This window comes from Artemia sp. Qi Xiang Cuo, chromosome 21 (genome assembly GCF_049724085.1).
Source record: "Artemia sp. Qi Xiang Cuo chromosome 21, ASM4972408v1, whole genome shotgun sequence".
In the NCBI taxonomy this organism is placed as follows: domain Eukaryota; kingdom Metazoa; phylum Arthropoda; class Branchiopoda; order Anostraca; family Artemiidae; genus Artemia; species Artemia sp. Qi Xiang Cuo.
The window spans coordinates 40885800-40908306 of NC_142814.1; positions in this window are offsets into that span (position 1 = coordinate 40885800).

Genomic DNA, 22507 nt, shown 5'->3' on the forward strand with positions numbered 1-22507 from the left:
GTTTTAAGTTTTAATGTCGCTCCTTACTTTCAGTTAAAAAAAACTTGTTTTTTTTTATTTAATTTCCATACATTTTTGAATTAATGCAGCTTTGATTTTGGATCACCGTACATGAATAATTAAAACGAAATTTGCATATTAATTTTACTTTTTTTTGGCTAAATGGCTTTTTCAAAATTTTGATCTGACGTAAATTACGAATTTACTTACGTAACGAAATTCTATATTCGTATATTTTTATTACGTATATTAGGGGGTAGAGCAATACCTTGCTCTTTACGCTAAAGTTCAAATTGTGTTCCAATTCTTTAAGAATGACCCCTTAATCACAAAAGCCTTTAATTAGAATAAATAGCTCTAATGAAAGTACAAGAAAAAAATTGGCGTAAAAATGAGGTAATAACTATGGGTCGAACCCAATCATATACGTAATAAATTCTGTTCATTTTAGGTTTTGGTGTTGCTCCTTACTTTCAGTTGAAAAATTTGTTTTTATTAATTTAATTTCTGATCGTTTTTAAATAGCGCAGCGAAATCCGGCGCCCCCTTCAGAGCAATATACCTTCCCCCATGAAAACTTCCTCCATGTAAAGATCCTCCTACCTAACCTCCGACCTACCCCCTCCCAACTACCATAAAAAAAAACCTGAAAATTTCTGTAAACTTCCCGATAATCAATACTATATGTAAACATTGGGCAAATTTCATAACTTGCAGGCCTTCCCCCGGGGACTGTGGGGGATTGAGGCACTCTCAAAGACGTAGTTATTGTAATTTTCGACCATGCTGACCAAAGTGGCTATCCCAAATTTTGACTGGGTGACTTTGGGAAAAAATGAGCGTGGGAGGCGGCCTAGTTGCCCTCCATTTTTTTGGTCACTTAAAAAAGGCACTAGAACTTTTAATTTCCGTTTGAATGAGCCCTCCCAAAATATTCTAGGACCTCTGGATCGATACCACCACCCCTGAAAAAAAAAATTCACATCCAGGATCTTTCTTCTGGCAAAAAATACAAAATTCCACATTTTTACAGGTAGGAGCTTGAAACTACAATAGTAGGGCTCTCTGATACGATGAATCTGATGGTGTGATTTTCATTAAAGTTCAATGACTTTTAGGGGGTTTTTCCCCTCTTTTTCAAAATAAGGAAAAATTTTCTCAGGCGCGTCACCTTTGATGAGTAAGACTAAACTTGATGAAACTTATATATTTAAAATTAGCATAAAAATCTGATTCTTTTGATGTATCTATTGGTATCAAAATTCCGTTTTTTAGAGTTTCGGTTACTATTGAGCCAGGTCGCTCCTTACTTTAAGTTCGTTACCACGAACTGTTTGATTGCCTTGTCTATGTTCACGTGGAAAAATACGAGTAAAAAACTGACATTGTGTAAATCCAAAAAAAGAGACTTTTAGGAAACAAGAGACGTCTTTTTGTTTATAATTTTGGCACTTTTCTTGTTTTTACTTTACGCTCGGTTTTTAATCGCCATAATTTATATTATAACAAATACTAATTTTCTACTTGTATACTTCCACGCTAAGGTTATGCAAGGAAATATTTCGTTGAGAAATCTCTATTCACGGCCGTTGTTCACAGAGAGATATGTTTGGAAAAGGAAATCATTAGATAAAAAAGACGGCACTATCTTTTGATACCAAAATTTGATGTATTTCAAAACTTTTCAGGCCAGTGAGAGGTATATGGAGGCGGAAAGACCAATTCTTATTCAGAAATCGTCAAATTGTTAGATTATTTTCTTATCAAAGCTGTGAAGATTTCAATTCTCTTTAGCTATTGAGCTACGGTTGTTTGTGCAAATACAGCTTTCTCTCTTTCATCACCCTTGCTCATGCTTTTCTACGCTTATTAGACCCCTCTGTCTACGCTTGTTAAACCCCTTTAGTTAACGGTTCATTTCTATTTTTTTTTTTAATTGATAGTTGGACACGATTGTCTTTAAAATATTTTTAGACGCAAATACACCTTGAAAAACAAAGTCAAAGTAAAGTCCAGAAAGAAGTAGAAGAGACAAAAAAAAACTAGACAAACAGAAACCCAAAAAAAGCAGAAGAAAATTCGTCGCAAGTCAAAACTAGTGATGCATGTATTTCAGCCGAGAGTATGTAGCTTTCGAGTAGTTTATATGATTTTTTTTTTTTTAGAGTGGTGTCAAATATTCCCTTTTCCTTCTTTATCTAAATAGTACCTATAAGGACTAGAAACTAAAACAAGGCTAGGCAGAAGAAGTTGTGGAAAATTGCCGGAAACGAAGACGAAAAATAAAAATAAGAGAAGAAAAATAAACCATAAAACCAGTGATACATCTATTCGAAAAAGCCCCTATGAGAACTAGAAACAAAAAAAGTCTATGTAGAAGAAAATCGTGGAAAATCGAAAAAAAATTAATCACAGGAAAAATATACCACATAACCAGTAATTCATTTACGTAAAAAAAACATCTATAAGGACTAGCAACAACAAAAAAGGCTAGGCAGAAGAAAAGTAGTGAAAAATTACCAGAAATGAAAATAGAGAAAAATTAATAAGAAGAAATATACCATAAAACCAGCGGTACATCTATTCAAAAAAGCCCCCATAAGTACAATAAACTAAAAAAGGCTATGTAGAAGAAAAGTCGTGAAAATAGAAAAAAAATTAATAACAAGAAAAATATATACAGCAAATCCAGTGATTTATCTACTCGTACGTCAAAAAGCATCTATAAGGATTAGAAACAAAAAAAAGGATAGGCAGAAGAAAAGTAGTGAAAAATTGCAGGACAGGAAAATAGCGCAAAAATTATAAGAAGAAAATATACATCTATTCCAAGCGGTACATCTATTCCAAAAATCCCCCATAAGGACTAGAAACTAAAAAAGGCTATGTAGAAGAAAAGTCGTGGAAAATAGAAAAAAAATAATAACAAGAAAAATACACCACAAAACCATTGATTCATCTACGTCAAAAAGCATTTATAAGGACTTACCTTAGACTTTAGACCCTCTTGTGCCTCCAGAGGCGCTTAGGGCACCCAAGAAGAGTCGCCAGTCATCTCTAATCGCTTCGGCTATCCAGACAGCTTCCTATTCAGGTTGGATTAAAGCATTAAGGTTTGTGAGGTTAGCCCGGTAGCTGCGGTGTAGGGTGTTTATAAGGCGTCCTCTTCTTCTGTTACCACATGGCTCCCACTTAAGGACAACCATCGGTAGTCGAGTTTCGGGCATGCGGATCACATGACCGAGGTATCACCATTTCCTATATTTGATCACTTTGGTTATCAGGGGCTGAGATGTCTTCTGTCATACAGTAGCGTTTGTTACTTTTTGGGACCAGTGGATATTTAGAATGCGCCTTAAGCAAATGTTTTCGAACGTGAGAAGTTTCTTTTCAAGTATTTGATCTATATTCCATGTTTCAGAACCATAGCAAAGCGTTGAGAGGACGTTGCTGTTGAACAGCCTCAGCTTGAGTCAGAGAGAGTACTTCTGGCTGTGCCAAATTTGAGACAGTTTACTGAAAGATGTATTGGCCTGGCCGATTGTTAACTTGACTTCTCGCTGACACGATCCTGAATTGTGGATGGTACTTCCTAAGTGCTTGAACTCTACGACTCGCTCTACCGTCTGGTTATTGCATCGTAGGTCAAGCGGACATCCAGTGTTCGCCATACTTTTTGTTTTGTTGGTATTTATCTTAAGGCCAAAAGGTTCGGCAGCGGCTCTGACTTGGTTAAGGTAATGGTGGAGTTTTTGTTTGCAGGACTCTAGGAGGCTGATATCGTTAGCGAAATCAACATCTCCGAGTCTCTTATTATCCTACTGGACTTAACGTCCGTCGCAGGTCCGAAGAATACAATCAGTGATAAGGATAAATAGCAGTGGTGACACTACACAACCTTGTTTCACCCTGTCCTGATACGAAAGTAACGGGTACTCCTGTCACTTGTCCTTACTCAACATTCTGTGCTTTTGCAGAAGGCTCCAATGATTTGAATAAGGTTATTAGGAATGCCGTAGTATTGGAGAGTCTTCCAAAGTGTTTGGCGATCTACCGAGTTAAAATCTTTCTTGAAGTCTTTAAAGGCCCAGTAATACTTATTGTACCTTTCATTCGCTTCTTCTAGCAGCATTCTAAGAGTAAATACAAGATCAGCACATGATCGGTTTGGCCGGAATCCATGCTGCTCCTCTCGAAGATGTTCGTTCAACGCTAGTTGGATTGTGTTAAGGAGTATAGTCGCCAATAGTTTGCTAGGTATAGACACAAGGCTGATACCTCTCCAGTTTTCGCACTTTGCAGCGTCACCTTTTTCGAATATTTTGAACAGAGTACTTTTTGTTCAGCCCTTAGGAATTTATTCTGTTCTCCAAATCAGAGGCAACGCTGTAGCGTTGCCTATAGTAAAGGCCATACGGCTCCAATGTTTTATTATTATTTATTATTTTTTTTTTCCAGAGGGACCATACGGAAGGGGTCGTTGTAGAAACTTCAAAGGGGCCTCATTCGATTGGAAATCAAGAGTTCTAGTGCCCTTTTTAATAATCGAAAATGATTGGAGGACAACTAGCCCCCACACCCCCACACCCATCATTCCCCCAAACACATCCAATCAAAATTTTGAGATAGCCATTTTGTTCAGCGTAGTTGATTTCCAGATAGAAAATATATTTTTGAGGAAGACACTCCCCCACAACCCTCAGGGCAAGGGTTTTAAATTATGCCCTGGGGGCATATAAGGTTTTTATAGAAGGTGTTGTCGTAGAAACTTCAAAACAAGCTCATTCAATTGGAAATTCAAAGGGCTAGTGCCCTTTTTAATAGTCGAAAGTGATTGGAGGGCAACTAGCCCCCCCCGCACGCCCATCATTGCCCCAAACACATCCAATCAAAATTTTGAGATAGCCATTTTGTTCAGCGTAGTTGATTTCCGGATAGAAAATATGTTTTTGAGGAGGAAACTCCCCCACAACCCTGAGGGTAAGGGTTTTAAGTTATGCCCTAGGGGCATATAAGATTTTTATAGAAGGCGTTGTTGTAGAAACTTCAAAAAAGGCTCATTCGATTAGAAATTCAAAGCGCTATTGCCCTTTTTAATAGTCAAAAGTGATTGGAGGGCAACTAGCACCCCCCCCCCCCCCACGCCCATCATTCCCCAAAACACATCCAATCAAAATGCTGAGATAGCCATTTTCTTCAGCGTAGTTGATTTCCAGATAGAAAATATGTTTTTGAGGAGGACACTCCCCCACAACCCTCAGGGCAAGGGTTTTAAGTTATGCCCTTGGGGCATATAAGGTTTTTATAGAAGGCGTTGTCGTAGAAACTTCAAAAAAGGCTCATTCGATTGGAAATTCAAAGGTCTACTGCCCTTTTTAATAGTCGAAAGTGATTGGAGGGCAACTAGCTCCCCCCCCGCCTCCCGCCCATCATTCCCCCAAACAAATCCAAGCAAAATTTTGAGATAGCCACTTTGTTCAGCGTACTTGCTTTTCAGATAGAAAATATATTTTTGAGGAGGACACTCCCCCACAACCCTCAAGGCAAGGGTTTTAAGTTATACCCTGGGGACATATAAGGTTTTTTATAGAAGGCAGTGTCGTAGAAACTTCAAAAAAGGCTCATTCAATTGGAAATTCAAAGGAGTAGAGCCCTTTTTAATAGTCGAAAGTGATTTGAGGGCACCTAACCCCCCTCTCACGCCCACCTTTTCCCCAAACACATCCAATCAAAATTTCGAGACAGCCATTTTATTAAACGTAGTTCTAAGTTCTGGAAATAGGATGACAACTCCCCCACAGCCCTCAGGGCAAGGGTTGTAAGTTATGCCCTGGGGGCATATAAGGTTTTGTATAGACAACATTGTCGTATAAACTTCACGTCGTATAAACAATCAAATGAGCCCGAGAGGGCTCATTTGATTGGAAATTGAAAGTTCTTGTTCACTTTTTAAGTGTCAAAAGATATTAAAGGGTAACCAGCTTCCCCCCCCCCTAAACCCTATTTCCCCAAATGCATACAATAAAAATCTTAAAATAGCCATTCTGTTGAATATAGTTTAAAGATCATACAACAAAAATTCCCGGATTGACAAAACCCACCAACGCCCGGGGGTCGGCGTTGTAGGTTGTGCTCTGGGGGTATATATGGGTCTTATGGAAGGGATGCTCGTATTAGATTCAAAGAGGGATCATTTGATTGGAAATTGAAAGCTCTAGTTCACTTTTTAAGAGTGAAAAGAGGTTGGATTGCAGCTAGCCCCCCCCACCCTCCACGCCCTTTTTTCCTCAAACCCATCTGATAAGAACTTTGAGATAGCTTTTTTTAAATACTTCAAAGACTATATAACGAAAACTCAGGGGTCAACACAGCCCCTCAGGGCCCGAGGGCAGGTGTTGCAAGTAATACCCTTGGGGAATATATGGTTCTTATTGAAGGGATGCTCGTAAAAAAATTCAGAGATGGCTCATTTGATTGGAAATTGAAAGTTCTAGTTAAGTTTTTTCGAGTCAAAAGATATTGGAGGGCAGCTAGCCCCCCACGCCCCTTTTCCCCAAATACATCCAATAAAAATTTTGAGATAGGCATTAAGTTAAAAATTTCTCAAATTCAGATGACAAAAACTCAGGTGTTGTCACAACCCCCCAGGGCCCTGGGGCAGGCGTGGTAAGTTATGCCCTGGGGCCTATATTGTTCGTATGAAAGGGATATTCGTATAAACTTCAGAGAGGGCTCATTTGATTGGATATTGAAAGTTCGAGCTCTCTTTTTAATAGTCAAAAGAGATCCAAGGGCAGCTATCCCCCAACCCATCTGATGAAAATTTTGAGATAGACATCTTGTTAAAAATAGGGTCAAAGGTCGTGTAAGAAAAAATCTGGTGTCAATAGAACCCCCCAGGGCACAGGGGAAGGCGTTCTAAGTTATGCCCTAAGAGCATGTATGGTTCTTATGAAAGGGATGCTCGTATAAACTTCATAGAGGGCGCATTTGATTGGAAATTGAAAGTTCTAGTTTACTTTTTAAAAGTCAAGAGAGTTAAACTAGCCCCCCCACACTCTTTTTTCCCAAACCCGTCCCCTACAAATTTTGAGATAGCCAGTGTTTTGGAAATTGTTCAAACATTACATAACAAAAACACCCCCCAGAGCCCGGGGGATAGGCGTTGTAAGTGTTGTCCTGGGGGCGTATACGGTTCATATGAAAGGGATGCACGTATAAACTTCAGAGAGGGCTCATTTGATTGGAAATTGAAAGTTCTAGTTCACTTTTTAATAGTCAAAAGATATCCGAGGGCAACTAGCCCCCCCCCACATACCCTTTGTTCCCCAAGCCCATCCGATAAAATTTTTAAAATAGCCATTTCATTAAAAATAGTTCAAAAGGTCAAATAAGAATTTTCCTGTGTCAAAGGAACCCGCCAGGGCCCGGAGGCAGGCGTTATGAGTAATGCTCTAGGGGCATATATATTTCTTATGGAAGGGATGCTCGTATAAACGTCGGAGAGGGCTCATTTGATTTGAAAGTTCTTGTTCACTTTTTAAGAGTCAAAATTGATCGGAGGGTATCTAGCCCCCCCCCCCTCCTCCACGCCCTAAATGCATCAGATAAAAATTTTGAGATAAACATTTTGTTAAAAATAGTTCAAAGTTGTAATAACAAAAAACTCAGGTGTCAACGGCACCCCCCCGGGCTCGGAGGTAGGCGTTTCAAAAGGGGCCCTGGGGGCTTATAGTGATTTTACTGAAGGAATACATGTATAAAATTCCTAGAGGGTTCATTTAATTTAAAATTCATAGTTCTAATTCACCTTTTAAGACTCAAAAGGGATCGAAGGGCATCTAGTTTCCATCCACACTGCATTTATTTTTTTCCCAGAGGCACTTCATATAGAAGGGGTCGTCGTATAAACTTAAATGAAACCCAAAATAAACAGAAATTAAATAAGCAATCATAGCAAAAACATACAACAAGTAATAATATAAATGAATAAATATATCTTAAAGCGAGTAATGCTTAGATTGAATATGAATATCAAGCTTAAAATGAAAAAAAAATATTTTCCTGTTGAAGTATAAATGAAACTTAAAATGAACAGAAATTGAATAAACAATCAATGAAAACAAACATACAATAGATATTAATGTAAATTAATAAATAAATCTTAAAACGAGTGAAACTTAAATTGAATATGCAAATCAAGCTTGAAATGAACAAAAATCACTAAAAACAAGAATTTGGGTATGGCCTCCTTTTCTCACTGTAAAAGTCTAAAACCTACTGTATCATTGGCGTTTTACTGAAATCTATATGCGTCTTGAACAGGCCTTGGAAGTATAAATAACATCAAATTGAATATTTTATAAATAAATATATTAACTGTGGAGATATCTGTCAGTTCCATAGTTCATTCCTCTGTAATTGTATTTTTATTTTCAATGCTGTAAGAACTGTAAAAGGTAATATGTGTAATGTAATCCGTGTTCAGTTAAGCACCAATGACGCAGAAAGCTTTGGGTTTTTATTCACAATTAGGAAAGGAGGCAGTATCCAAACACTTGTTTGTAGAGAAACTATATTCGTCATTAATAACTTTAAAAAGAGCTAATACTGTATGCGTCTTGAACATGATTGGAAAGTATAAACAAAATCAAATTGAATATTTTATGAATAATGATATTAATTTCTGAAAGATCCATCGGTTCAAGAATTCATTCCACTTTAATTGTATTTTTATTTTCAATGCTGTAAGAACTGGAAAAGATAATATTTGTAATAAAATCCGTTTTCAGTTAAGCACCAATGACGCAGTAGGCTTTTGGTTTTTATTTACAGCTACGAAAGGAGGCAATCTCCAAACGCGTGCCTGTAGGGAAACTATATCCGACTTTAACAACTTTAAAAACAGCTAATGAATTAAACTGAATATTTTATGCATAATGGTATTAATTGCTGAAAGCTCGCCAGCTCAAAATGTCTCTATAATTTTAATGTTTGTTTTCAATATTAAGCACAAAAGAAAATATTTGTCATAAAATTGGTTTTCAGTAAAGCGCCAATGACGCAGTAGATTTTAGACTTTTACAGTGAGAGAAGGGGGTCATACCCAAACTCTTGTTTGTGGTGATTTTTGTTCGTTTCAAGCTTGATTTGCATATTCAATTTAAGTTTCACTCGTTTTAAGATTTATTTATTAATTTACATTAATATCTATTGTATGTTTGTTTGCATTGATTGTTTATTTAATTTCTGTTCGTTTTAAGTTTCATCTATACTTCAATAGGAAAATATTTTTTTTCATATTAAGCTTGATATTCATATTCAATCTAAGCATTAATCGCTTTAAGATCTATTTATTCATTTATATTATTAGTTGTTGTATGTTTTGCTATGATTGCTTATTTAATTTCTGTTCGTTTTGGGTTTCATTTATTCTTTAATAGAAATTTCTGGTCGTTTTTAGTTTTAATTTAAAAGTTATTTGTATCTTCTGCTCTTAAGTTTAAAATGGCCTTTACTTTTCTTTGAAAAACTTATTTTTCGGAAAGTTTTTTTAATCAATTATAGAAAAAACCTGGTCCACACAGTTATGCATGCAGCTACTGAGCATTTAATCATTTCAGCCGCAATTCGGTCTTCCCCAGGGGACTTTCCAGACTTCAGCTTCTTAGCCGCCTTTAGTATCTCCCCACCAGAGGGTAATTTAATATCGAAAGCTAGATTTAGAAATGGCGCGTCTGGCAAATCTGGAGGATTAGCAGGTGGTGGTCTATTTAACAATTGTTTGAGATATATCGCCCGTCCTTCCTACTCATTATCAGGATCGGTAAGAAGTGTTCCAAATTCATCTTTGACAGGTCCATCTGTCTTCGAACGTTTTTCAAATAATCCATTGGTTTTGCAGTACACTGACAGAGGGTATCTTCATATAGTAGCTTTATAAGTCTTCTGAGCGTTCAAGGTTACGACGTTTATCAGCATATACATTCTTATATATAGCCGTGTAAAATTCAGCATACTTTAGTTCAAGAGGGTGGCTCACATCAAAGGAAAGAGTGTTTAGAAGCGATTTCATCTTGTCAGCCCTCTTCCCGATCAGATCCCACGATTCGACAAAGATCCTTTCATTCTTTGGTGACTTTTTCATACCAAGCATTTCGTAGGCAGTATCATTGTAGGTTTTTCTGATAGCAGTCCGAGCTGTTTCTGGACTTTCATCTCGTAGCAGACCCAGGGTTTCAAATCTGTTGGTCAGTTTTAACACAAACTGTGACCGAATTTCTAAGTCACTCAGTTTTTTGCAGTCATAAGGCTGTTGCCTACCTGTCATTGCTTTTTTTGGGGCTGATAACATTGTACTGGTTTTTGCTGCAATCAGGCTATGGTCAGAGAATATATCAATATTTCTATATGCACCTATATTAAATAACGGTATCCGACACTTTTTACTAATGAAAAAGGAGTCAATATGGTTTTTTGTGTGTCCTTCAGGTGAAGTCCAAGGGCAGTTGTGTATATCTTTATAGATAAAAAGAACGCCGCCAACAAAGACGCTAAAAGACTGAGCCTTTTCAATTAGCAACTCTAAATTCTTGTTGCGTTTTCCAAGACTGTGGTTTCCCAGAACATCGACAAAATAATCTCCATCGCTGTAAACCTTTGCGTTGAAATCCCCCATGACACTGACACACAGGGACTAGAAATATAAGGACTAGAAACAAAAAAAAGGTTAGACTGAAGAAAAGTAGTGAAAAATTACCGGAAAGGAAAATATCGAAAAAAAAATAATAAGAAGAAAATATACCACAAAACCTGCGGTACATGTATTCCAAAAAGCCCCCGTAAGGACTAGAAACTAAACAAGGCTAAAACAATTAATAACAAGAAGAATTTATCATAAAACCAGTGATTCATCTAAGTAAAAAAGCATCTATAAGGACTAGAAACAAAAAAAAGGTTAGACTGAAGAAAAGTAGTGAAAAATTACCGGAAAGGAAAATATCGAAAAAAAAATAATAAGAAGAAAATATACCACAAAACCTGCGGTACATGTATTCCAAAAAGCCCCCGTAAGGACTAGAAACTAAACAAGGCTAAAACAATTAATAACAAGAAGAATTTATCATAAAACCAGTGATTCATCTAAGTAAAAAAGCATCTATAAGGACTAGAAACAAAAAAAAAGGCTAGGCAGAAGAAAAGTAGAGAAAAATTACCGGAAAGGAAACTAGCGAAAAAACTAATAAGAAGAAATTATACCAAAAAACCAGTGATATATCTATTCCAAAAAAAAACCATAAGGCCTAGAAACTGAAAATGGCTATGTAAAAAAAAAGTCGTGGAAAATACAACAAAAATTAATAACAAGAAAAATATACCACAAAACCAGCACCTCATCTACGTCAAAAAGCATCTATAAGGACAAGAAACAAAAAAAAAGCTAGGCAGAAAAAAAGTAGTGAAAAATAACCAAAAAGTAAAATAGAGAAAAAATAAATAAGAAGAAAATAAACAGTTCGTGGTAACGAACTGTAAGTAAGGAGCGACCCGGCTCAATGGTACACGAAACTGTAGAAAACGGAATTTTGATACCAACAGATGCATCAAAAGAATCAGATTTTAATGCTGATTTCAAATATATAAGTTTCATCAAGTTTAATTCTACCTATCAAAAGTTACGTGCCTGAGAATATTTATCTGATTTTCCAAAAAAGGGGAAAAGACCCCCTAAAAGCTATAGATCCATAATGAAAATCACACCATCATATTCAGCGTATCAGAGAACCCTACTGCGGAGGTTTCAAGGTCCTATCTACAAAAATGTGGATTTTTGCATTTTTTGCAAGAAGAAAGATCACGGATGCGTGTTTTTTTTTTCCCCCAGGGGTGATCGTATTGACCAAATGGTTCTAAAACATCATGAGAGGGCTCATTAGAACGGAGATTGACAGTTTTAGTGTCCCTTTTAAGTGACCAAAAAAAATGGAGGGTAACTAGGCCCCGTCCTACGCTCATTTTTTTCCCAAAGTCATCCGATCAAAATTTTCAGATAGCCATTTTGTTCAGCATAGTCGAAAATCTAATAAATATGATGACTTAATCCCCCACAGTTCCCAGGGGAAGGGCTGCAAGATATGAACTTTGCCCATTGCTTACATATTGTATTGGTTATTGGGAAGTATAAAGACATTTTCAGGAAGGATTTTTTTCTGGTGGGGGGGGGGGGGCTGGAGGAGGGGGTTACTCGGGAGAATCTTTCCGTGGAGGATGTTTCTTTGGGGTAAGGGACATTTCTATGAAGGGGGTGCCGGATTTCCAAGCATTATTTAAAAAACGATAAGAAATTAAATTTAAAAAAAAACAAGTTTTTTCAACTGAAAGTCAGAAGCAACATCAGAACTTGAAATGGACAGAAATTATTTCGTATATGAGGGGGTTCACCCCCTTGTCAATACCTTGCTCTTTACTCTAAAGTTTTTTTAGTGCTTTCAAAATAGCTATCTATTCTAATTAAACGACCTTTGTGATTCAGGGGTTTGTGAATTAAAATTTTTTTTAACTTTTAACGTAAAGAGTGTGGTATTGACTAAGGGGAGAACCCCCTTCATATGCGTAATAATATATACGTAATAAAAAAACAATAAAGAAAAAACAAGCGATACGGCTCAATAGCTATCGAAACTTTTAAAAACGTAATTTTGATGTCAATAAATGTGTCAATACGATGGACTCATAATGCTGATTCTAAATATATTCGTTTTATCACGTGCGTCATTACTCATCAAAAGCTAAGAGCCTGAGAAAATTCACCTGATTTTTTAAAGAGGGAGGAACATCCCCTACAAGTGAAAGAATTTTAATGAAAATCACACCGTCAGATTCAGCGCATCAGAAAACCTTATTACATAGGTTTCAAGCTCAAATATGCAAATAACTGCAACTTAGAATTTTTTTGCCAGAAGAAAAATATACGAGTATACAAGTTCGTTACGTAAGTTAATTTGTAAATTACGTCAGAACCCAATTTAGAGACAGCCATTTAGCAAAAGAAAAGCAAAATTTTTATGCAAATTTTGTTTGCTTATTCAATGACGGTGAGCCAAAATAAAAGCTGCATTAACTAAAAAACGATCAGAAATAAGTAAGGAGCGACATTAAAACTTAAAACGAACAGAAATTATTCCGTATATGAAAGGGGCTGTCCCCTCCTCAACGGTTCGCTCTTTGCGATAAAGTTTTTTATTTAAAAAAAAAATAAAGTTGTGAGACAGAGTCAAACTTTTGCGTAAAGAGCGAGGCGGTGAGGAGGGGACAGTCTCTTTCATATACAGAATAATTTCTGTTCGTTTTAAGTTTTAATGTCGCTCCTTACTTTCAGTTTAAAAACTTGTTATTTTTATTTAATATACCACAAAACCAGTGGTTCGCCTACGTCAAAAAGCATCTATAAGGACTAGAAACAAAAAAAAAGGCTAGGCAGAAGAAAAGTCGTGGAAAATTGCCCAAAAAGAGAAAGGAAAATAAAAATAATCTGAAGAAAAACATATCACAAAACCAGCCTCTGTAAGGACTAGAAACTAGAAAAGGCTAGGTGGAAGAAAAGTCGTGGAAAATAGAAAAAAAAGATAATAATAAGAAAAATATACCACAAAACCAGTGACTCATCTACGTCAAAAAGCATCTATGAGGACTAGAAACAAAAAAAGGCTAGGCAGAAGAAAAGTAGTTAAAAATTACTGGAAAGGAAAATAGAGAAAAAACTAATAAGAAAAAAATATGCCACAAAACCAGTGGTACATCTATTCCAAAAAGCCCCCATAACGACTAGAAACGAAAAAAAAGGCCCAGGCAAAAGAAACGTCATGGAAAACTAACAAAAATAAAAACAAGAAAAGCCGCGGATGTCAATAAAAAGAGAAAAAAAACTAAGAAGAAAAATATAACATAAAACCAGCGACACATCTATTCCCGAAAAAAAACCTATAAAGACTAGTAACTAAAAAAAGGCTAGGCAGAAGAAAATTAGAGGAACATCCAAAAACTAATTGTAATGGAATTTGAACAAGACAAATATACCACAAAACATGTGATTCATCTACGTTAAAAACACCTATAAGGACTAGAAACTAAAAAAAGTACGCAGAAGAAAAGTGGTGGAAAATTACTGGAAATGAAAATAAAAAGAAGAAAAAAATATTCCAGAAAACCAGTGAAACATCTATTCCAAAAAGCACCTATAAGGACAAGAAACTAAAAAAAAAGATAGGCAGAAGCAGAGTCCTTGAAAATCACAAGAAATCAGAATAAAAAATAATTCAATAAGAAAAGAAATATACCACAAAATTAGTGATACATCCATGGAGTGCAGCACTGTAGTTTTTCATTCACACTGAGGGGAGAGGCTACAAGGTTCAAAGAAAGCATTATTTTAACTTCAGGTCTGTCAATTTCGATTGTTGCCCATTCACAAGGTTGTGTGGAATATTGTTTTCTTCATTTATCGAGGCTTTCGATCTTCAAGGAGCCATCAGCATCTTGAGCAGTAGTGTAAGGGCTTTCGTAACACTACAACGTTGTGTTTTGTTTAAGGGAGGCTGGTTTTGTGATATGTTTTTCTTCAGTTTATTTTTATTTTCCGTTCTCTTTTCGGGCAATTTTGCACGACTTTTCTTCCGCCTAGCCTTTTTTTTGTTTCTAGTCCTTATAGATGCTTTTTGACGTAGGGGAACGACTAGTTTTGTGGTATATTTTCTTCTTATTTATTTTTTCTCTATTTTCCTTTTTGGTAATTTTTCACTACCTTTCTTCTGCCTAGCTTTTTTTGTTTCTTGTCCTTATAGATGAGTCATGCTTTTTGACGTAGATGAGTCACTGGTTTTTTGATTATTCACCAAAAAATCCTGAAAATTCCGGCGGCAAATTACAAGAAAATTTCATCATTTCCGACAACAAAAGAAACGATATGTGACATATTTCCAACATTACTGAGTATTTTGTCCAAGACTGTCGCATTGTTTAACTAAAGACGGTGTTATTTTAGACATTTAGTTGTTTTTATTTCAATTTGCTTTATTTATTACTTACTTAGACTTAAACTTACGTCTTCCCACGCCGGCTGGCACATAGGACGACAACGGTGCCTCTCCACGACGACCTCTCGAACCAAAGATCTTCCATTGACGACTTGAACAATGCAGCTTCCTTCTCCAGACGTCGTCCGACTGCAGCTTTTTGCAGTCCGCACCTAATGATACCAGGAGGGACCCAGCATCGCACATTGTGGGGGAAGCAAATTCATAGCTATCTATTTATTTTTTACTGTTATTATTTGTAATGTTTTTACTTATTATCTTGTTATCATCATTTATTTATGTGTTCTTTGTTTTCCACATGCCCATCATCTCTGCATTGTTATGAAACTCGAGGTTCTCTTTTAAATCGTAGACCGTTGGTTGTAACTGTCGCATTGTTTAACTAAAGACGGTGTTATTTTAGACATTTAGTTGTTTTTATTTCAATTTGCTTTATTTATTACTTACTTAGACTTAAACTTACGTCTTCCCACGCCGGCTGGCACATAGGACGACAACGGTGCCTCTCCACGACGACCTCTCGAACCAAAGATCTTCCATTGACGACTTGAACAATGCAGCTTCCTTCTCCAGACGTCGTCCGACTGCAGCTTTTTGCAGTCCGCACCTAATGATACCAGGAGGGACCCAGCATCGCACATTGTGGGGGAAGCAAATTCATAGCTATCTATTTATTTTTTACTGTTATTATTTGTAATGTTTTTACTTATTATCTTGTTATCATCATTTATTTATGTGTTCTTTGTTTTCCACATGCCCATCATCTCTGCATTGTTATGAAACTCGAGGTTCTCTTTTAAATCGTAGACCGTTGGTTGTAACTACTTAACCAAGATTTAGTATCAGACATGCTGAGCATGTAATTTGGGAAGGTTTCGTGAATGAGTTAAAAACACGAACTGTGAATGGCTTCTTTTAAGCTGCAGCGTGTAGATAATGCGGTAAGGCAACGGAGCTGAAAAGCTTCTAAAGAAGATGACGGTCGAAGCGTATCTTATCTTTAACATTCCATAAGGTAGCCGAACCCGATATTCAATGTTTCAATCCTTTTATTGGCTTAAAATTTCCTACAAAAGAGCTAATCAGATTTTGGGTTCTTTCTAAAGGCTCAGAATTTGGCAGAGAAACAACGAGTAAATACAATAATGGGAAGCATGGAGGGGTTAATTGGCTTCTTACATCTGCTTAAAGAATAGTATGATTTACTTACAAAATCTTGTCGGCTTGGAATTACAAAATGAGCCAATGGAATTAAAGCACACTTTGTAACAAGGAATTATAGGGCAGTAACCTCTCTTTTTCCCTTTGAAAATAAAACGAAATGAAAATGTGGAAAAACCGGTATAACCGGTATAAACTAGTATAACAAAGGACAATAATCCCTCTTTTTTTCTTTACTTCAACTTTGTGATGGCATTCAAAATAATTTCTCAAACCACACTGCTTTTCTATATACAAATAAAAGTTCGAATAGTTTTTTATCGCTTGTGTTTTTGTTTTTTTTAATTTTTCTTTATGTTTAGTCTAGTTTTTTTTTCGTTGGTAAAGACTCCAGGACATGAACCGAAATTTTTGGACTTTTGTTATTATTAGTTTAAAAACGTTTGTATTGTTATTTTACACTGTCTTATTTGAAATATTATACCAGTTTTCCGTATTTCGTTTTATTAACATTCAAAAACTTTTTGGTGCATCATTGAGCACTTTTTATTTTTCAACAATTAAATTTTTAGATTGCATAATACAATCTAGGAAATACAAATTGTCTCCCCCTCATTTTGGCTTAATTCTACTCTGTAGCGGATTTTTGCTAGTCCAACCCTCTTTAGGCTGCTTACTTCCAATGTGAAAAAGTAGTTAGGCTTGTTGCTCAACATGGGGGACTGCAAATCTCCTATATGGGGTTTTCAACTCTGGTGATATCAGTGGTGTAGTTTCCATTTCGGTCTGATACTATTTTCGAGAAATGTCAGTAAGGTCGTACCTATGGGGAGGGGAGTTTACCTGGTTTGAAGCCACCCACAAATTTATGTTCGGCTCGAAAAAGTAATAAAAATGCAGAAAAAAATTCCGTGGCGTTTTTTAAAGTTTTTTTTTGTAAACCCCCCTCCCTTGAACAAAAAAAACTCATTGGAGTGATTGGGTCCACATAGACCCACAGAAAACTGAACATTGTTGACCCCATTATCGCTATAGAAAAACAATTTTCTATGCATAATTTCCGGCCATCGAAACTTAACCATCTTTACACATCCATATTGACAAACATACTAATCTTTTGACAATGTGGTGTATTTTGAAGTGTTTCATTTCTGCCTTTGACGTGATTTTCTTTTTCGTTATTGCTCCGTCTTCTTGTCTTTTGCATGACGGTCTTCAAATAGATAAATAATTAAATATTTAATATATCATTCCTAAACTGAAGCGGTGTTGTATTTGAATCGTTGGGTTTTGGAGTTTTCTTCTTTTTACTTTACTGGTCTGTCTTCTAGTCTTTTGTAAGATGTTTTTCAAAGAAATAAATAATTAAGTATTTACCATATTCCCTGTACAGTAATTCAGCTTAACTTTTGAGTGCCGGTTTTCAAATAAATGATTAATAAAATATTTACTACCTTTCCTATTACATTGAAGTTCTGATGTATTTTGAAGCGTTTACATTATTGTCTTTAATGTGCTTTTCTTTTTTATTATTATTATTGTTCCGTCTTCTTGTCTTTTGTATGACGGGTTTTCAAATAAATGAATATTTTATATCTAATCTGTTAAATTAACCTTTAATTCCATCATAAAGTAAATTTATTTTGCTTGGTTACTACTACTAACAACAAATCACCGCAGCACCAAGCCGCCTGAGGCCAACACAGCTACGCACGCTCCTCCTCCATCCCATTATTTTCTTTTTTTTATTATTGTTCCGTCTTCTTGTCTTTTGTATGACGAGTTTTCAAATAAATGAATATTTTATATCTAAACTGTTAAATTAACCTTAAATTCCATCATAAAATAAATTGATTTTGTTTTGTTACTACTACTACTACTACTACTACTACTACTAACAACAACAAATCACCGCAACACCAAGCCGCCTGAGGCCAACACAGCTACGCACGCTCCTCCTCCCTCCCAATCTATTCAAAGCCTCCCTATTTGCACCCTCCCACGAAGTTTCCATTTCCTTTAAACCCCTTTCTTCCTTTCACTTCCTCCCACCCCAGACAAGGAAGATCTGTTTTCCGTTTAGCCCTAGACGGTTGGCCGAAAATAACAATCGTCAGCAATCTGTCATCCTTCATCCGCACAACGTGCCCAAGCCACCTCAAACTTTCTTTCATTATGGCCCTAGAGAGTGGTATTGAACCATATTTTTCGTAGAGCCTCTTGTTTGAAATACGGTCAGTCAGTCGGGTACCCAGAACAATCCTTAAGCAATTTCTCTGGAAAACATCTAGCGAATCTTCATCCGCTTTTCGAAGAGCCCATGCTTCAGAGCCATATTTGACTACTGTCATCACTGTAGCTTCTAATATTCTAATCTTGGTTTGCAGACTTATCTTCCTATTCTTCCAAAAAAAATTTTAACTCTGAAAAAAACACCCTGAGACTTGGCTATTCTACTTTTAACATCTTCACTGCTCCCACCATCTTTACTAATAATGCTACCAAAGTAAGTGAAGCTGCCAACCTGAGCAATCTTTTCATTACCCAACGTTACCTTTTCACCTTCACTTATTCCTATCCTTAGTGACTTAGTCTTCTTAACATTAATTTTCAAACCTATTCTAGCACCCGGAACTCGCAAAACCTCTAAAAGTTCATTCATTTTGCTCACACTTTCCTCTAGGATGCTTTAATAATCAGCGTAATCCAAGTCTAGGAGACTTTTTCCTCTCCATTTGATTCCGTGGTCTCCCATTGCCTTTCCTGTGTTCCTTAAGACAAAGTCCATCAAAATAATCCATATAAAGGGGAATAGAACACAACCCTGCTTAACCCCTGATTTAATACAAAAACAGCTGCTAGCCTCATTTCCTACCTTAACCGCAGCAGTGATATTCTCGTCAATAGCACTAATCACTTTAATGTATTTGTCTGGTAAACCATACAAGGATAAAACCTTTACTAAAGCTCTTCTATCAACAGAATCGAACGCTTGCTCACAATTTACAAAACTGAGGACTAAAGGTGTTTGACAAGTCAGGCACTTCTCAATTATTAACCTAAGAGTGAAAATTTGGTTGACACATCCTCTACCTTTTCTAAAACCGCACTGTTCTTTTCTCAAAACTTTGTCTGCAGCATCTCTAGCCTAAAAAGTATCATATTACTAAGTAATTTGCTACCCATAGAGACCAGACTAATGCCTTGATAATTACCACACTCACTTTTATCACCTTTCTTATAAGGTGGCTTAATTAAGGTTTTCCTAAAATCGTCAGGTGCTTCCCCTTTTTCAAAAATCATATTCATAATTTTCAGTAACTTATTTCAATCCTCAAAAGCGCCAAATTTAAGAAACTCATTTACCACACTATCAGAACCTGGAAACTTGTTATTTTTTAATCCTTTTATTACTGTTGCTAATTTTTCTTCACAAAAAAAATCTTCCTTTACATCACAAACTTTTTCTTTTTCCTCTATATCTTTTCCTGCAACTCTATCTCGGTTAAGCAAATTCTCAAAATGTTCGGCCCATCTCTCTTTAACTCTTTCTTTATCGTTAATTGTGGCCCCGTTCCTATCTTTAACTGAGACAAGTCCGGATTGACTACTCCCTCTGAATTTATTAACATGCCAATACAATATTTTACTATTATACTGTCTAGCTGCATCTTCCAGATCCAGATCCTTGACAGTTTTATCCATGGCCTCCACTTCACACATCCTTAGTTCATATTTTAATGCTTTCTCCACTTTTTTTTACAATACTTTTGTTTTCATATGACCTATCACTCAGATGATTCTTATACATGCCCCTTTTCCTTTCTATTAAACATAAAGCTTTTTCACTAATATTCTTAGCTGCAGTCCTAGGTTTCTTCCCTAAGACACCTTCAGCAACTTTACCAATTTTTTTTTGCCTAAAATTATTCCAACCATCTTCCACATTGTCAAATTTCAAACTCTCAAGTTTAGTATTCAACTGTTCGTGGAAAGTTTCTCTCAAATTCTCATTCTGGAGTCTACCAACTTCATAACCTCCTGAGGGGTAGGTACTCATCCGAAATTTCAGCTTTAAATTAACCCTTGATACTACTAGATGGTAACCTTTACTCTTAACGTTAATAACAACACTCCTCTATGCCCTGGTATCTTGTATTGGTCCTACCAGTCTTCGGTTTACTATAATATAATCAATAAGGTTTGCTGTCTTACCATCACGTGAATGCCATGTTAACTTATAAGCCATTTTATGACCAAACATCGTAGTGGTTATAACTAGGTTGTTATACCTACAAAATTGCAAAAGTCTGTATCCATTACTGTTTTCTTTTCCTGTACCAAATTTACCTAGGATAGGATACCATCTATCCATATTTCTACCAACCTGGACGTTACAATCTCCCAGTAAATACATCATATTTCTACCTGGGACTCTGTCTATTTGCTTCAAGTAAAATTCATCTGAGTCACTAGTATCTCCGTCAGTCGGTAACTGATACCCTGAACTTTTTAGTCATAAAATGAGCAATTAGTATTCTATTATTAATACCGTCCCAGCCTAAACAAGACTCAGCAGATTCCTTATTCATCATGAGCCCTACTCCCTGTCTATGTACCCTATCCTTCCTGCCTGAGTAAAAATTCTATATCACCTAATTTCATGCTTCCTACCCCTGGGATACGAGTTTCTGAAACTCCTAATAAGTCCAGTTCAAATCGTCTGAATTTGTCAGTCAAAATGTCGATACGATGGTTATGTTTTAATGTCGCGACACTCCAAGCTGCAATTTTCATATTCTTTAAATCATTTAAATTGTTTTGGCCTCAGGAAAAGCAATGGTCCCAGATACCAGTGCAGGACGGGGATCACATATCTTCTCAAGTCTACACTGAAATGCTTAAGCCGTATTAGAACTGGACAGCAAGAAGTCCCTGGGACCTCCATGAATGGAGGCTTTGTGCAGTCCTGGGCCCATTTTGGTCACAACATGGTTTTCGGCACTTGGCGATGCTCTTCTATCAACAAGAGTCAAAATCGTGCACAGACAATCTCAAGCCTATTACCTCCGGCTCCTTATATATTCATGCCTACAAAGATTATGTTAGTATGGGGAGGCATCCCATAGTAGATAAATTAGCTAGGAAGGGATTTTTCAGCCCGAAAGCGCCCTTCAAAACATACAAAGCCCAGAAGAATTGTCCATTAATCAGAATCCCGTGCAAATGCTGTGTTGTTTACTAGGTTATAATTTCCTCGAGGGGCGCCACTCCTAAAGTGGGAATAGAGTTGATCGCAAGGTCCCCAGTCTTGCAGGTACCTCTAAAAGCCGAGGCAGCCCTTTGCAGAGGCCGTTGTCCATAGATCTGGATCTTACACCCTGCCGCAGTTGTCTTCCTATAGAGGATCCTCCCGCGATGGTGTTCTGCACCACCATGCAATTTAACCCATTACTGGGAGAAGGTTTGTAACTCATGGGACTTGTGGACACCCCGGTGGGCTCTATTGAGTTTACATTTGAGGGGCCTTCTTCCTCCTCTGCCTGTATTTATAACCCCGGGTGAGGGTGTCCCAGTTTCTTTTATGGACCCCCAGGGACAAGGTCCCCCCTTGGTCCGTGCCTCCTATGGAGGTACCCTACATATCTGTAGGGCGTTCCTATATTGCCTCCTGGGGACACGCTGAGTGGCCTGGGGAAGGCCAGGAGCATAAGTTAAGACAATAAAGCCAAGACAATAAAATGAAAGCAATTTAACACCCGCTAGTGACAAAAAATTACATACGGAGATCCTTTTCATTAGAAACTGAATACCTGATTCTTCTTAATTTTTAAAGATAAACATCGGTGTTTATGCTTCCACTTAAACAATTCAAACAATCGCATTTAATTTTTCTGACCCTGGTACTTTAAAGTATGTCTAACTGGCTGATTCACAATCTTCATTTCGAAATTATTGAAATTTGCCACCAGAAAGCATGCTCATCCTAGTTGACAAAAAAGCAAAACATTCCATTTTGCTTGAAGACTAATCTGTAATTGAAAGAGATTGCCAAGATTGGCAAAAAAGGAAAATAAAATAATAGCAGAATTCTAACAGAAAAAGAGAAATTCAAAAGGAAAAGAATTGCTTTCTTTTTAATTATTAAACAAAAAAAAACAGTTTTTCAACTTAAAGTAAGGATCTGAAAAGGCACAAATATGGACCACAAGGAGACATGGAACAATGAGTTGAGAGGGGGTTAAAGAGGCTAA